Genomic DNA, 15,995 nt, shown 5'->3' with positions numbered 1-15,995 from the left:
CATAATTCTAATATCATGGCTCTTAGGGGCCAATTGTGAAGAGCTAAAAGCAAAATGGAGTAAATCTAATAAATGATTATATAACATGACTATGAATAAAAAAAAACCCAGATGATATTTTATAAGACAATGAATATTTTCAGGGGCACCTGGGAGGTTCAGTCGGTTAAGGCTCAGGTCATGATCTCATGGTTCGTGTGTTTGAGGCCCACGTTGAGCTCACTGCTGTCAGCATAGAACCTGCTTTGGATCCTCTGTGTCCCTCTCTTCTGCCTCTCTCCCCCCTCTCAAAACTAAATAAACACTTTTTTAAAAGCTTTTAAAAGAAAACATTCCCACCCACCAGCCAAGAACACAACTATTTTTAACAATTAAATCAATGAACAAAATACTTAGGAAATGGGATTTTACATTAGACTTTTCTGTGATTTAGGAATATTGGATAAATGTTCAAAGAAGCCCCACTTTAAGGAGAATGCCAAGGAACTGCCAAATATCCACTGTGGGGCTTATTAAAAGAAATTAAAATCAGATCTGATTCTTTTACTTCAATCTATCCACCTCAGGCTGGATTTAAAGAGAAAACAATGCAAAAGAAAGTTATTGTAATAGAGAATTGATCTGAGATATGAGTTGTCAGCCTAGGGAGAAGAGTATTATGGCTTTTCCCTCTATTTCCTCATTTCAATCTAATTGAGGATAATCTCCAAGAGAATCGGTCACAGAGATCAGGAGTGGCTGAAAGAAGAGGAGAGTGGCATCCCTTTCTCTATCTGGATACTTAGTGTGGAATACATGGCCCCTGGAATATATGGCTAATACAATATGGATTAGGATATGAGAGGTCCTGGGAAAATTTGACACATATTCCCTGTAGCTTCTTTGAGCAGATGGCAAGAGTAGGACACAGAGAGAGAATAGCAGAGTGGTGCCTTTACTTGCACCATTTAGAGTAAGTGCCACAGTCTTAAAGGTGTCTTGGAAAAGGGAAGCCAAAAACCCTACTATTAGAGACTTCAGGTGTATTGGTAGGGTGGCAAAGAAGTCCTTGCAGTGCTCCAAAGAACAAACACCTGCAGCCTGGTGTCTGCAAAGACATCAATGACAATAATAGTTAAGTTCTAAGACTTCTGCTACTTCCTCTAATCCCCCCTGCATCCTATTCCAACCCTGTGGGAGCCAAGAGCAACAGACAGAGGGAAAGGAGAGGAAAAAACAGCAGACAGCATGAAATCACACCTTGCCTTGGTTCTTGCTGCTGGTGTCTAGCCACAGGCCATGCCCAGGATTGGGCTCTAGGGAGCGGTCAGAGGGGGAAAAGCTTTAAATTGGAGATACAATTAGGTTGAGTGGTATATTTGAAAGCCTAAAGACAGTAGTAATAACTTCAGAAGAAGCCTGTTCTTATATCTGTGAGTGACTAGAAAGCCATGGGATCTGACAGAGGTGCTCGCAAAAGGGGAAATGAAAACCTTTAGAGTGTCATAGAGTCCTGGTCCAAACCACTATCATCTTCTTGTTGGATTTTTTGCAATCCGTTTTTTAAAACTTTTGTCTTTGCCCTCCTTCAGTCTATTCTCAACACAGAAGCCAGACTGATCGTGCAAAAATTGTATCAATCAACTTTTGCTAAAATAATAGTGGGAAGAAGGGGTGTGGGAGTTTGATTCTAAATTAAATGAATAAATAAAATAAGCATTTTATAATGCTACTGTATATTTCTCAGTGTCTAAATGGTATTATTAATGGGGTTGATATATGTGGTAGCTATTCTGCATAGATAGTCCCGCAATGAACCATGCCTCCCAGTAGGTCTTTCCTTCTCTAGTTCTGTCCCACATTGAATTTAATGTTGGTGGTCACAAATGTAAACTGAGACCAATTAGCATGTTTGGGACTGTGTGTGTGTGTGTGTGTGTGTGTGTGTGTGTGTGTGTGTGTGTCTGTGTACCTTTTTTTCAACTGTATTTCCAGCTCCTAGAGTAGTGCCTTGCACAAAGTACAGTAGGAACAGTTGAATAAATAAAATGAACATTTGATAAGATCCCATTGTATGCTTTTCAGATCTAGTAATGCTATTAAGAGATGATATGAATACTTGGTTTTGTCCGAGTATGACCCTACAGTGTACCATATGAATCCCTTTTAGATAAGTGCAGTGGCCTTCTATATTAAATGTGAGCTAGCTATTGTAACCAATAGACTGTGGTGGAAGGGATTCTATGTGACTTCCGAGGCTAGGTCAGAAGAAATCTTATAGTTTCTGCCATGGTCTTTTATGACACTCATTCTGGTGGAAGCCAGCCAACGGTAGCAAAATGTCTGACACTTCTGAGACCCACACACTGTGAAGGTCAACCTGTCATTGTAGAGAGACTGCATGAAAAAAGAGATAGATGACAGGCCAGTCCCAAGCATTTACAGTCTTCCCAGCTGAGGTGACAGGTATAGGAGTGAAGAGACCATTTTGTACATCCATCCCATTCAAGCCTTCACATGATTTCAGCGTGAACATTATCCAGCTGCAATCTCATGAGAGTCCCTAAGGAATAAGTGGCCAGATGAGACCAGCCAACCCACAAAATTGTGAGAGATAATAATTGTTACTTTAGGCTACTAAGTTTTAAGGTGGTTTGTTCACAGCAATAGATAACCAGAACAGCTTAACTATGAAAACAAGAAAACGAGAATGTTATACTGAAGATTAAAAATCCTAAGGAATCACATCCATATATCAGTGTCTAAATATTCCCCACCAGGAAGAGTAGAGATTTTTGAAGAATTAGCTGATCCCAGAGCTCAGAAAGAAATGTACAAAATGCATTGGAAACATCTTATCCTGAAAACAATAAATTATCAAAGACAACTACTAGAACTGTGACATAAGTATTCAAGAGCCAGCTAGACAGAGGTACCACTGTTCACAAATGGGACAAATGGAGCAAAAATAATATTGACTATAATAGTTTGAAACATTTAATATTTTAAAATTCTGGATGCTTTTTTAAAAAGGAACTAATTGGTCAACATTTGAGGATGTTAAAGAAATAAATCATTATTCTGAAAACAAGTATATAAAGAGAAAAATGTGAAAATAAGAAGAAAACACCAGGGTGCCTGGGTGGCTCAGTCAGTTGAGTGTTCAACTTTGGCTCAGGTTATGATCTTGTGGTCCATGATTTCAAGCCCCACATCAGGCTCTGTGCTGACAGCTCAGAGCCTGGAGCCTGCTTTGGATTGTGTGTCTCCCTCTCTCTCTGCCCCTCCCCTGCTCATGCTCTGACTCTCTCTGTCTTTCTCTTTCAAAAATAAACATTAATTTAAAAAAAAAAAGAAGAAGAAGAAAACACCTATAGCAGTGTGCATAATGAAACTTAACCTCAGAACCTCCAGAGTTTAGCACAACTCCCAGGATTCGGTAGCCAATTAGTAAATGTTTTTTTAAGTGACAGCAAAGAGGAATGATGTCAAAATGACAGAATAGGAAGTTTCTACTCTCTTTCCCCGCCTGGACACACTAATTCAACAATGCACAGCCCAATTTTCTTCATGAGAAATTCAGAAACGAGTTGAGAGGCTTCTAGCAAGCATAAAAACAGGGCCTGGGTGGTTCAGTTGGTTGAACATGGGACTTTGGTTCAGGTCATGATCTCAAAGTTTGTGAGTTCAATTCCCACATCAGGCTTTGCACTGGTAGTGTGAAGCCTGCTTGGGATTCTCTCTCTCCCTCTTTCTGTACCTTCCCCTCTTGCACATGCTCTCTCTCTTTCTCAAAATAAAAAAAAAAAAAACTTTTTTAAAAAACTCATTGAGTTTATGATTCCCTCTCATTATAAGTGCCTCCCACCTCCAAAACAGTGCCACACAATCAGGAGGAAATCCCTAGCTCCCACATTCTCTCTGGGAAGGGAAGGAAAGGATTGAACCATAAATCCATAGATCTATTTCTAGAGACTACCTAAGAAACTTGTTTCTGCCTTGCCTGAATCTGAGCAATGACAGGAAAGGTCTCAAGGTTGAGAGCTTCTGAGAACAAAGGAAGCAATTTAGAATAGCCTGTACACACCCATATAATTCAGCCCTAAGCAAATGAGTGAAAAAACACCAGTCTCAACTTCAGAGTTGGAGTCAACATTCTAACTTGCCCAGGTGCTATCCAAGGCACTGGCTTCTACCTTGCCTGTCACCGGTCACTGCCAAGACCCAGAATACTTTAGACAATTGAGGGGCACTAACAATAAAGGTAAGACTTGGGCCAACATAATAAAGACTATATAGGGGCACCTGTGTGGCTCAGTGCATTTTAATATTTAATATTTAATATTTATAAACATACACACATATATACAGACATATATATATGTGCACACATATGTGGGTATGTACATAGACAAACACACAAAGATAGTTTTTTTCCCTTGAGAAAAAATAAGCAAAATATAAAGAAAATCAGAAGGAAAATATAACCCAATAATAAATATTGCCTTTAAGGAATAAATAAAATATGTAAAAATATTTAAAATATTAAAGAAGGTTATCTTTGACATATCAGGAAAACACTGATAAACCACCACCTAGATGACATCCAGTTATCAAATTTCAAGGGTGTTGTTGGGCTGTTTGATATCATCTAAGAAGGACCACAGACTAGAAAATATTCTTTTATTAAATGATAGAGGAGATCATATATTTATGTTTTGTTTTTATGTTATGATTTGTTTTATAATGTCAAGATACAGTACTAGTACAGTACTAAAGATACAGTACTAATATACAATATTTGGAATCTTATGAAATATATTTAATAGAACTCTTTTGTTAACAAAAGGAAGAAGACCAGAGTAGCATAAATTTCTTAAAGGGACTTTACCATAAGAATATAAAAGTATCTCAAAGATATAGATGCAGCTGGGCCTCAGAAAAAACAGAACTAGTAGTTCAAATGCCATCATGGCTCTTTCCCCATCTTTTACCACACTCATTTGAAAACAGCTCTAGTCTTCTTTCTATCTCTATACCCAGGCATTCTCTGCTTTTATATAATCCATAGGGCAGAAAATATGACCAACAATGAAGTCTAGTGTTGAAATTCAAAAGGCCAGCCAGAATACTACCAAAACTTGATAGCTTAATTTCAGAGAGGTTCTGACTGGGCCAGCATGATGCATAGAGATGGCCAGGAGTCCAGTTAACATGGCTACTCTCACTTTAGCCATGTAGACAGAGTTAGTGGGGAATAAGAGTACTCCAAGATAACTCAGAGGGGCAAGCAATCCCACGAGTTTCCACTTCAAAGAAAATATGTCTAATATAGAGATAGTTTGAAACATTCCAAACACGGAAAAATGCAATGTGATCTGACAACTTCTAGTTAGGTTTTATTGCTATTGTTTAAGTAAATGTTGTATTTACTGTTGGTGAATTAAAAAGAAAAGATATTAGGGGCGCCTGGGTGGTGCAGTCGGTTAAGCGTCCGACTTCAGCCAGGTCACGATCTCGCGGTCCGGGAGTTCGAGCCCCGCGTCAGGCTCTGGGCTGATGGCTCAGAGCCTGGAGCCTGTTTCCGATTCTGTGTCTCCCTCTCTCTCTGCCCCTCCCCCGTTCATGCTCTGTCTCTCTCTGTCCCAAAAATAAATAAACGTTGAAAAAAAAAAAAAGAAAAGAAAAGATATTAGAACCTATAGAGAGTGTTTAACTGTCTCTTCTTTTTGCCAATGTGCCTTAGAAAGTAAAATAATTAGTCGAGAAATAAGAAATCAAGCTAACAAATATATGCTAAATGAGACAATCATCTAGCACTGTGAATAGGAAAAAGGCACTGGCTTACTATGGGAAAAACATTGAAACAATCAATCCATACAAAATAGCAATAAGGAAAAGAAAATGAGATACTGTAATATTCTTAGCTGAAGAAAAATAGGAAAACAAAATGGGGCAGAGTATTCTCTGATAAAGTGTCTGTTTTCATTTGGAAATTAGGTGCGGAACTGATCACCATAATACAAAAAATCATGGGCTCAGTAAAGTCAATATATGTTCCAATCCAAGCACAAAACTACTGACATTGCTTTGATACATTTGGATGAAAAGAACTTAATACTTCTTAGTGACCTGATATTTAATGAATGAACAAATAGAGTTTCTACACTGGAATTACATTCATAAACAAGAAAGCATAAAAAAAATTCATTAACTACCAGCAAGTAAGTGTTGCAGCCAGCAATATTATTCCTTGTAAAGTACAATATATTGAACAGATTACTGTGGAAGACCAAGTGGGGAAAAAATGTTAGCAGTTGTTATAGCAGACTAATATTATTTCTTTGAAAACTTAACCAATACTTCTGAGAAGTAGCATTCAGCAGTGATATTCTAATAGTCATGTATGACATTCATTTATGGAATGAAATGATTATTCCTTTACTCTAAATAATTTAATATCATATTACCTTCCTTTCATTAAAAACCAAATTCAAATATCTTTCTCAGGAATCTTTTGATTATAAGTCCTCTGCTCTTTCAAAAAGAAAGAATTATTTTTTTCTCACAATTCTTGATTGGTTAATATGCATACAGGAATGTGTAACGCTCACTATAATACATTAAGTACTTACAGCCCTTATTTTCCATCCACATTTATATTCATTGCCTAGGCATCTGTATGGGGTATGTTCTAAGACACAGAAATCTCTATGCCACTTATTCTATGAAACCAATCACTGCACTTAAAAAGACTGTATTATTTCAAAACTTTAAACAGAATGCCTACATTTTTATTTTTTAAATATTTAATGCAAAAGTCTATTTTGTGATGGTAAAATATCTTTTTTTATATTTTAGTTAATATACATTGCAATATTTGTTTCTGAATTGGAATTCAGTGATTGTGATTCATCACTTACATACAACACCCAGTGTTCATCATAACAAGTGCCCTACTTTTTTTTCATATTCATTTATTTATTTCTGAGAGAGAGAGAGAGAGAGAGCCACGCAGGGGCAGAGAGAGAATCTAGAGCAGGCTCCACACTGTCAGTGCAGAGCCTGATGTGGGGCTTGAACTCACAAACCAAGATCATAACTGGAGCTGAGATCATGACCAGAGCCAAAGTCGAGTCAGATGCTTAACCAACTGAGTAACCCAGGCATTTCACAAGTGCCCTTCTTAATACCCATCACCCATCTAGCCCATCTCCTAACCACGTCCTCCATCAACCCTCAGTTTGCTCTTTATTATTAAGAGTCTTTTGTGGTTTTCTTCTCTTTTTTCTCTTCCCCCTTCTCATATGTTCTTCTGTTTTGTTTCTTAAATACCACATGCCAGTGAAATTGATATGATATTTGCCTTTCTCTGATTGACTTATTTCTCTTAGCATAATACATCCTAGCTCCATCCACATTGTTTCAAATGGCAAGATTTTTTTTTTGATGGCTGAGTAAAATTCCATTATATATATATATATATATATATATATATATATATATATGTATGTATATCACATCTTCTTTATCCATTCATCAGTCAATGGACACATGGGCTCTCTCCATAGTTTGGCTATTATTGATAATGCTGCTAAAACACTGCGGGGCATGTACCCATTCAAATCTGTATATTTGTATCCTTCAGGTAAAATGTAATAGTGCAACTGCTGGATCATAGGGTAGTTCTATTTTTAGTTTTTGAAGAAACTCCATACTGTTCTCCACAGTGGCTGCCCCAGTTTGCATTCCCACCAGAAGTGCAAGAGGTTTCTTTCCTTGCATCCTTGCCAACACCTGTTGTTTATTCTGTTGTTAATTTTAGCCCTTCTGACAGGTATAAGACGGTATCGCATCATGGTTTTGATTCATATTTACCTAATGATAAGTGATATTGAGCATCTTTTCATGTGTCTATTAGCCATCTGGATGTCTTCTTTGGAAAAGTGTCTATTCATGTCTTCTGCCCATTTCTTACCTGGATGATTAATTTCGGGGGTGTTGAGTTTGATACGTTCTTTATAGATTTTGGATACTAACCCTTTATCTGATATGTCATTTGCAAATATCTTCTCTTATCCCATAGGCTGTCTTTTAGTTTTGTTGATTGTTTCCTTTGCTGTGAAGAAGTTCGTATCTTGATGAAGTCCCAATAGTTCATTTTTGCTTTCATTTCCCTTGCCTCTAGAGACAAGCCTGGTAAGAATTTGCTCTGGTTGAGGTCAAAGAGGTTGATGGATGTGTTCTCCTCTAGGATTTAGATGGTTTCCTGTCTCAAAATTAAGACTTTAATTCATTTTTAATTTATTTGTGTGTATGATATAAGAAAGTGGGCCAGTTTCATTCTTCTCCATGTTGCTGTCCAATTTTCCCAATCCCATTTGTTGTAGACACTGTCTTTTTTCATTGGTAGTCTTTCCTGCTTTGTCGAAAATGAGTTGACCATATAGCTGTGGGTAATTTCTGGGTGTTCTATTATGTCCCGTTGATCCATGTGTCGGTGTTTGTACCAGTACCATACTGTCTTGATGACTACAGTTTTGTAATATAGCTTGAAATCCAGAATCATGATGAGTCCAGTTTTTTTCTTTTTCACAATTACTTGGGCTACTTGGGGTCTTGTGAGGTTCCATACAAATTTTAGGATTGTTTGTGCTAGTTCTGCAAAGAATGCTGGTGGTATTTTGATAGAGATTGCATTAAATGTGTAGATTGCTTTGGATAGTACAGATATTTTTAAATGTTTGTTATTCCAGTCCATGAGCATAAAATGTTTTTCCATTTCTTGTCCCCTCTTCAACTTCTTTCATAAGTATTCTTTAGTTTTCAGAGTACAGTTCTTTTACCCCTTTAGTTAGGTTTATTCCTAGGTATCTTATTGATTTAGTGGCTATTGTAAATGGGATTTATTCCTTAATTTCTTTTTCTGATGCTTCTTTATTGATGTATAGAAATGCAACAAATGTCTGCACATTGATCTAATATCTTAAAACTTTGCTGAATTCTTGTATTTGTTCTGGTGAATTTGGTGGAGTCTTTTGGGTTTTCTACATAGGAAGTAGCATGTCATCTGCAAATAGTAAAAGTTTTGACTTTTCCCTTTATTTCTTTTTATTGTCTGATTGCTGAGGCTAAGAGTTCCAGTACTATGTTAAATAGTAATGGTGAGTGTGGGCATCCTTGTGTTGTTCCTGACCGTATGGGAAAGGCTCTGTTTTTTCCCCATTGAGGATGATATTAGCTGTGGGCCTTTCATATATGGCCTTTATGATGTTGAGGTATGTTCCATCTATCCCTACTTTGTTGAGGATTTTTTATCAAGAATGGATGCTGTGTTTTGTCACATGCTTTTTCTGCATCTATTAAGAGGATCACATGACTCTTATCCTTTCTTTTATAATGTGGTATATCACATTGATTGATTTGTGAATATTGAATCAGCCCTTCAGCCCAGGAATAAATCCCACTTGATCATGGTGAATAATTCTTTTAATGTACTTTTGGATTCAATTTGCTAGTATCTTGTTGAGAATTTTTGCATACAGTTTCATCAGGGATATTAGCCTATAATTCTTCTTTTTAGTGGGGCACTTTTCTGGTTTTGGAATCAAGGTTATGCTGGCTTCATGAAATGAGTTTGGAAGTTTTCCTTCCATTTCTACTTTTTGGAACAGTTTGAGAATAGGTATTAACTCTAAATGTCTGGTAGAATTTCCCTGGGAAGCCATCTGGCCCAGGACTCATGTTTGTTGGGAGATTTTTGATTACTGATTCATGGTTTTTTTCTGGTTATAGATCTGTTCAAATTTTCTATTTATTCCTGTTTCAGTTTTGGTAGTTTGTGAGTTTCTAAGTATTTGTCCATTTTTCCAGATTATCCAGTTTTTTGGCATATAATTTTTCATAGTATTCTCTTATATGTTTTTTGTATTTCTGCAGTGTTGATTGTGATATTTCCTCTTTCATTTATGACTTTATCTATTTTGATCCTTTCTCTTTTCTTTTTGATAAGTCTGGCTAGGGGTTTATTAGGTTTTTTTTTTATTCTTCCAATGAACCAGTTATTAGTTTCGTTGATCTGTCCTACTGTTTTTTGTTTGTTTCTATAATGTTCATTTCTGCTCTAATCTTTATTATTTCCCATCTTCTGCTGGCTTTAGGCTTTATTTGATGTTCCTTTTCTAGCTCTTTTAGGTGTAAGGTTAGATTGTGTATTTGGGAACTTTCATGCTTCTTGAGATAGTCCTGAATTGCAATATACTTGTGTTGTCATTTTCATTTGCTTCCCTATATTTTTTAATTTCTTCTTCAATTTCCTGGTTAACCCATTTATTCTTTAGTAGGATGTTCTTTAACCTCAATGTGAGGGCTTTCCATATTTTTTTCTTGTGGTAGACTTCAAGTTTCATAGCGTTGTGATCTGAAAATATGCATGGTATGATCTCGATCTTTTTGTACTTGTTGAGGGCTTATTTGTGATCCAGTATGTGATCCATTCTGGAGAATGATCCATGTGCACTTGAGAAGAATTTGTATTCTTCTGCTTTAGAATGAAATGTTCTGAATACATCTGTTAATACATCTGTTAATACATCTGTTAATACATCTGTCCAGTGTGTCATTCAAAGCCTTTGTTCCCTTATTGATTTTCTGCTTAGATGATCTATTGGTATAAGTGAAGTGTCAAAGTCCCCTACTATTATTGTATTATTGTCAAAGCCCTTTGTTATGTTTGTTATTAATTGATTTATATATTTGGGTTAGTTCAGGTTGGGGGCATAAATATTTACAGTTGTTAGATCTTGGTGGATAGACCCCTTAATTATGATATAATGCCCTTCTTCACCTCTTGTTATAGTCTTTAGTTTAAAATCTAGTTTGTCTGATAGAAGTATGGCTACTTGAGCTTTCTTTTGACATCAATTAACATGATAGATGGTTCTCAATTCCTCACTTTTAATCTTCAGGTGTCTTTATATCTAACATGAGTCTCTTATAAACAGCATACAGATGGATCTTGTTTTTTGTTTTGGGGTTTTTTTATCCATTCTAATACCCTATGTGTTTTGATTGGAGCAATTTTACCATTTACATTCAGAGTGATTATTGAAAGATATGAATTTAGTGCCATTGTGTTACCTGTAAAGTTTGTGTTTCTGGTGATGTTCTCTGGTCCTTTGTAGTCTTTGTTGCTTTGCTATTTTTTTTTTCTCTCCACTCACAGGGTCTCCCTTAAAATTTCTTGCAGGGCTGGTATAGAGGTCATGGACTCCTTTAGTTTTTGTTTGTCTAGAAAACTCTTCATTTCTCCTTCTATTCTGAATGACAGTCTTGCTGGATAATGAGTTCTTGGCTGTATATTTTTCCCCCTCAGCATTTTGTATATCTCATCTCACTCCCTTCTGGCCTGTCAGGTTTCTGTGACTGATCTGCTACAAACCTGATTTGTTCTCCCTTGTTGGTTAGAGATTTCTTTTCTCTTTCTGTTTTCAGGATTCTTTCCTTATGTCTATATTTAAAAATTTTTACTATGATATGTCTTGGTGTTCATCAGCTTTCATTGAATTTGATGGGAGTTCTCTGTCCTTCCTGGATTTTGATGTTTGTTTCCTTCCCCAGATTAGGGAAGTTCTCAGCTCTAATTTGTTCAAATAAACATTCTGCCCCCTTTTCCATCTCTTCTTCCCCTGGAACTCCTATGATATGGATACTGTTTCATTTTATGGAATTACTAAGTTCTCTAAATACCTCCTTGTGATCTAATACTTTTCTTTTCCTCTTCTTTTCAGATTCATTATTTTCCATAATTTTTTCTCCTATATCCCCCATTTCTGCTCTGCTTCTTCAATCTTCATTGTGACTGTATCCAATGCTATATTGGTTATACCATTTTTTTTTATTTCAGATTGAATGGTTTTTAGTTCTTCTATCTCTGCAATAAGGGATTCTCTAGTGTCTTCTATGTTTTTCTCAATCCCAGTTAGTAGTCTTATGACGGTTGTTCTAAATTCTTGTTCAGGTGTCATTTTGAAGCACTCAATTTTCAGTACACTTGGTGCATGGGGGCTGCTGGCTGTGCTGGTCTTCTGGAGGAGAGGCCTGATGCATCAGCTCAGAGTCAGTCTTGCTCCAGTAAATAAGCAGTTGCCAGACAGAGGGGAGTGGGGTTTGGAGTAAGCAGATCCCATCTCCCCTGGGAGTACTATGTTGCTCTATGAAGGTCCACCATGTTGGTGTTGGGGGAGAAATGGCACCACCCCAATCTTTTGTTCCCAGACAAGCAACTCACACCACTTGCTGTTCAGGCAGCCCTTGCAGAATAGTGAGGGAAGTCAACTCTCCCTGCATCACAGTTCCTCTGCATTTTTCCCGTCGTATGTGGCTGGGATTCAAAACTCAAAAGTTTTTGTTTGCTTGTTTGTTTGTTTGTTTTAATGATTTTTTATAGTTTATTTATTTTGAAAGAGAGAGAGAGCCCATGCACATTGTTTTAACAAACAAATCAAAGCACACCTAGTTAGAGAGAGAGAGAGAGAGAGAGAGAGAGAGAGCGCCTGCCAAGCAGGCTCCACACTGTGTCACACAGAGCCCAATGTGCAACTTGAACTCATGAACTGTGAGATCATGACCTCAGCTGAAATCAAGAGTCGGATGTTTAACCAACTGAACCACCCAGGCACCCCCAAAACTCTAAGTTTTAAAGGACCCAGCGCCATGTGCACCTGCCCCCTCCTCCAGAGTAGAGCCTCTCCATACTGTGTCTGATATCCTTTATCCCAGAAAAACAGTCCCATGCCTGTGCAGTGCATGGAATCTATCTGTAGCACCACAAAAAGCAGTGACCAGGTTATCTGCTCTCTGGGTGCACCTCTGTCCCCTGCTGATGAAAGGCCTTTTGCTGGTGCCTATAGGCTCTTTTGTCCTTGGAGACCAATACATCCTCTTCCAAAAGTACTCCAGGAAGGGAAATGTTCTCTCCCAGTGCACCCTGGAGATCCCTACACCACGCTATGCGCTACAGGCCAGCTCCTTCCTCCCCAGGAGTGCGCACACAGCTCCACTCTAGAGAAAGTCATGCACCTCCAAAACCTCAGAGTTTGAGCTCCAAACACTGTTTGCAAAAAAACACTGTCACACTTAGTACTTCTTGCTCCCCAGTCCTTGGTTCAGAGAGGTTTTCCTCTTGTGGAAACCTGATGCCACACTCTCAGCCCCTCTCTCTTTCTCTCCCTTTTGTCTCTCCATGGGACCCTTTCCCTCCTCTCTATAGCATCATAGTTTTTCATTCCCCCAATTTACTTCCACACACCTCGCATCTGCCAAGTTGTCTCCCTCCAATTGTGGAGATACTTTTTCCGTCCACAGATCGATTTCCTGGGCATTTCAAGTGATCTGATCTCAATACAGTTGTATTAGAGGGAAGAAGAAAGCCCAGGGTCCCCTGCTTTTCCACCATCTTAACTCCTCCAAAGGTAAAGTAACTTAAACATGGTAAGTACTCAGATATTCTTGTAATGTCATTGAAATTAAACTTGTCAAAAGCAGATATTTGGGGACATATTATTTTCCAGCTCAAGTTATGGAAAACTGTATTCTAACTGGTCTTGCCACTGCAAGATTTTTTTTTTAATTGAGGCTCTTTGAAACAATATTAATATTAGTAACTTGAAATCACATGGAATCCTTAACTACCATCCTGATATGAAGACAAAATGTTCATTTCCTTTCATATATTTTACCTATGAGCCTCTATAACACTTTAATGCACTTTTCATTGTTTTAATAACAATATAAATACAACTCACTCTTACTTTTGCAACACCACTCTGATAAGATTTTGCAAGATTTTATTAGTATTTTGTCATCTCTAATGATTTTACTCTTCTTCTGAACTGAAATATCTTATAATTACAAAATTGACACAGTGTATTTTGGGGTGATAATTGCTAATTATATGTCCTACTTGAAAAAGATTCTAATTAAACTCAGGATAAAAGCAGGCAATGAAATCATGAGATTCTTTCTGTAAAGAAACATTTCTATAAAATGTTAAGTACAATAGTCATGAAATGAAATCTCCATTTGATAATTGTAGTACATTGGGTATATTCTAGGGCACTTTAGTTAAAAACATATCTGATACCTATAAAGATGACATTTTAACATACCACTGAATCTCTTGGAAAAAAAAATACTACTGGCTATGATAAGAACTCTCTTTTTTTCTTTCTTTTCTTTAAGTCTTTCTTTCTTTTTATTTCTGTTTCTTTCTTTCTTTCTTTCTTTCTTTCTTTCTTTCTTTCTTTCTTTCTTCTTTCTCATTATAAACACTGCAGGGAAGTGCCTAGACCACACACATATCAACATGCACATGTTTAATAGCAGTTAAATGTTTCTTAGTACTAATTTCCACCAAGCCAGGAATATGAATGATTGGATTTGCCATCAGCAACATTGGATACTAGAAAAAATAGAGCAATGTGTTCACAAGTCACAGGAAAAAATCAAGTGGCTAAAAATATAACTTTTCAGGTAGATTTTCTTAAGCTACTAAAGGATATATTACACTAAAATGAATAAAGAAAGAAAGAATACACAGGATCTGGGAAAAGGATCCAACAGCAGAAAGAGGTAAAGGAATTTGTATGAACTTGTCAAAAGGATGTCCCAAGATAAGAGATATGCAGAAAGCCTACAGTACAGCCATCATGGAACAGAAGATGTAAAGTTCCAGAAAAACATGCTTTTAATAAAAAATAAATAAAAGGTAGTGGTGCAGTTACTGACATATTATCTTAGAAGTTTGACTACTTTGAAAATTATATTCATAAATATTTTATAGAACTGTTAGAGGGTATAGAAAGCCTCAGATTTTGACTTAAATAAAAGTAGATAAATGGGAAAAAATAAGGCAATTGCCAACTTCAAAGGGGAAAGGTTCTAACAACACATTGTATTCATGTTATAATACCTGGGCTCAGCAGTGAAAAAGATCCACATACACACTTCCATAGTAATGAAAAACAAAAAAAAAAAATAGGTTTAACCAAAAATTGTGATATTATACTGGGGAGCAGAACAAAGAAAAGAATTGGGGAAAGAATAAAGAGAAGGAATCTTCATCTATTTCGAGAAGAAGCCTATAGTGGCACCTGGGTGGCTCAGTCAGTTAAACATCTGACTCTTGATTTCAGCTCAGGTCATGATTTCATGGTTAGTGGGTTTGGGCCACACATTGGGCTACATGCTGTCTGTGTGGAGCCTGCTTGGGATTCTCTCTCTCCTCTCCCCTGCTCTCTCTCTCTCTCTCAAAATAAATAAATAAACTTAAAAAAATAAATAAAATGTTAAGAAGCCAGTAGACATTGCCGAAAAAGTAAAGAATCAAAAGAATAGTTTGCACATATTTAAAAATATAGAAATAAATGTCAAAAATAAAATTAAAAAGTTGAAAGTATAAAGTAATTGCCTCTAAGGACAAGAAATTAAGAAATGAAGGACATTACCAAAAGATACAAGGATGTTTTGGAGATTCTGGGATAATAAGTAAGAAGACTGTATATTCTGTTTTGCTCATATAGTCTGTTTATGGAGTTTTTCCTCAGTATTATTCCTGTCCAATTTAGCATTTTCCTTGATTATTCATCTTTAATGAAGTTTGTTCTTGGACTTTCCAGCTTCTGACATGGCTTTATTTAGTGACTTAAAGTCTCATGTGCAGTACAGTTCTCACCTTAATGTGTATATAAATCTGAAAGATAATCAGCAATAAACTGCCTTTCTTCACAGAGATTTTCCAGACTCGGCATAACAAATGCTACCCTCCAAGACAGCTCGCAGATCCTTGCCTATGACACCAGCTGTCCCTCAACACAAGTGACTAGGGCAGTCATCTCTTTCAAATCTCAGGTGGGTAGCAGGAAAAATACTCTGTGCCTCTATCCTGTGAGTCAATTGTCTTAATGGCTAGTTGCGCATGACTCGTGTCATGGTCTGCTAGATGCATAAAGCCACCA

Source organism: Prionailurus viverrinus, chromosome B1, assembly GCF_022837055.1.
Source record: "Prionailurus viverrinus isolate Anna chromosome B1, UM_Priviv_1.0, whole genome shotgun sequence".
Classification (NCBI taxonomy): domain Eukaryota; kingdom Metazoa; phylum Chordata; class Mammalia; order Carnivora; family Felidae; genus Prionailurus; species Prionailurus viverrinus.
Note: the sequence above shows the minus strand (reverse complement) of the source record.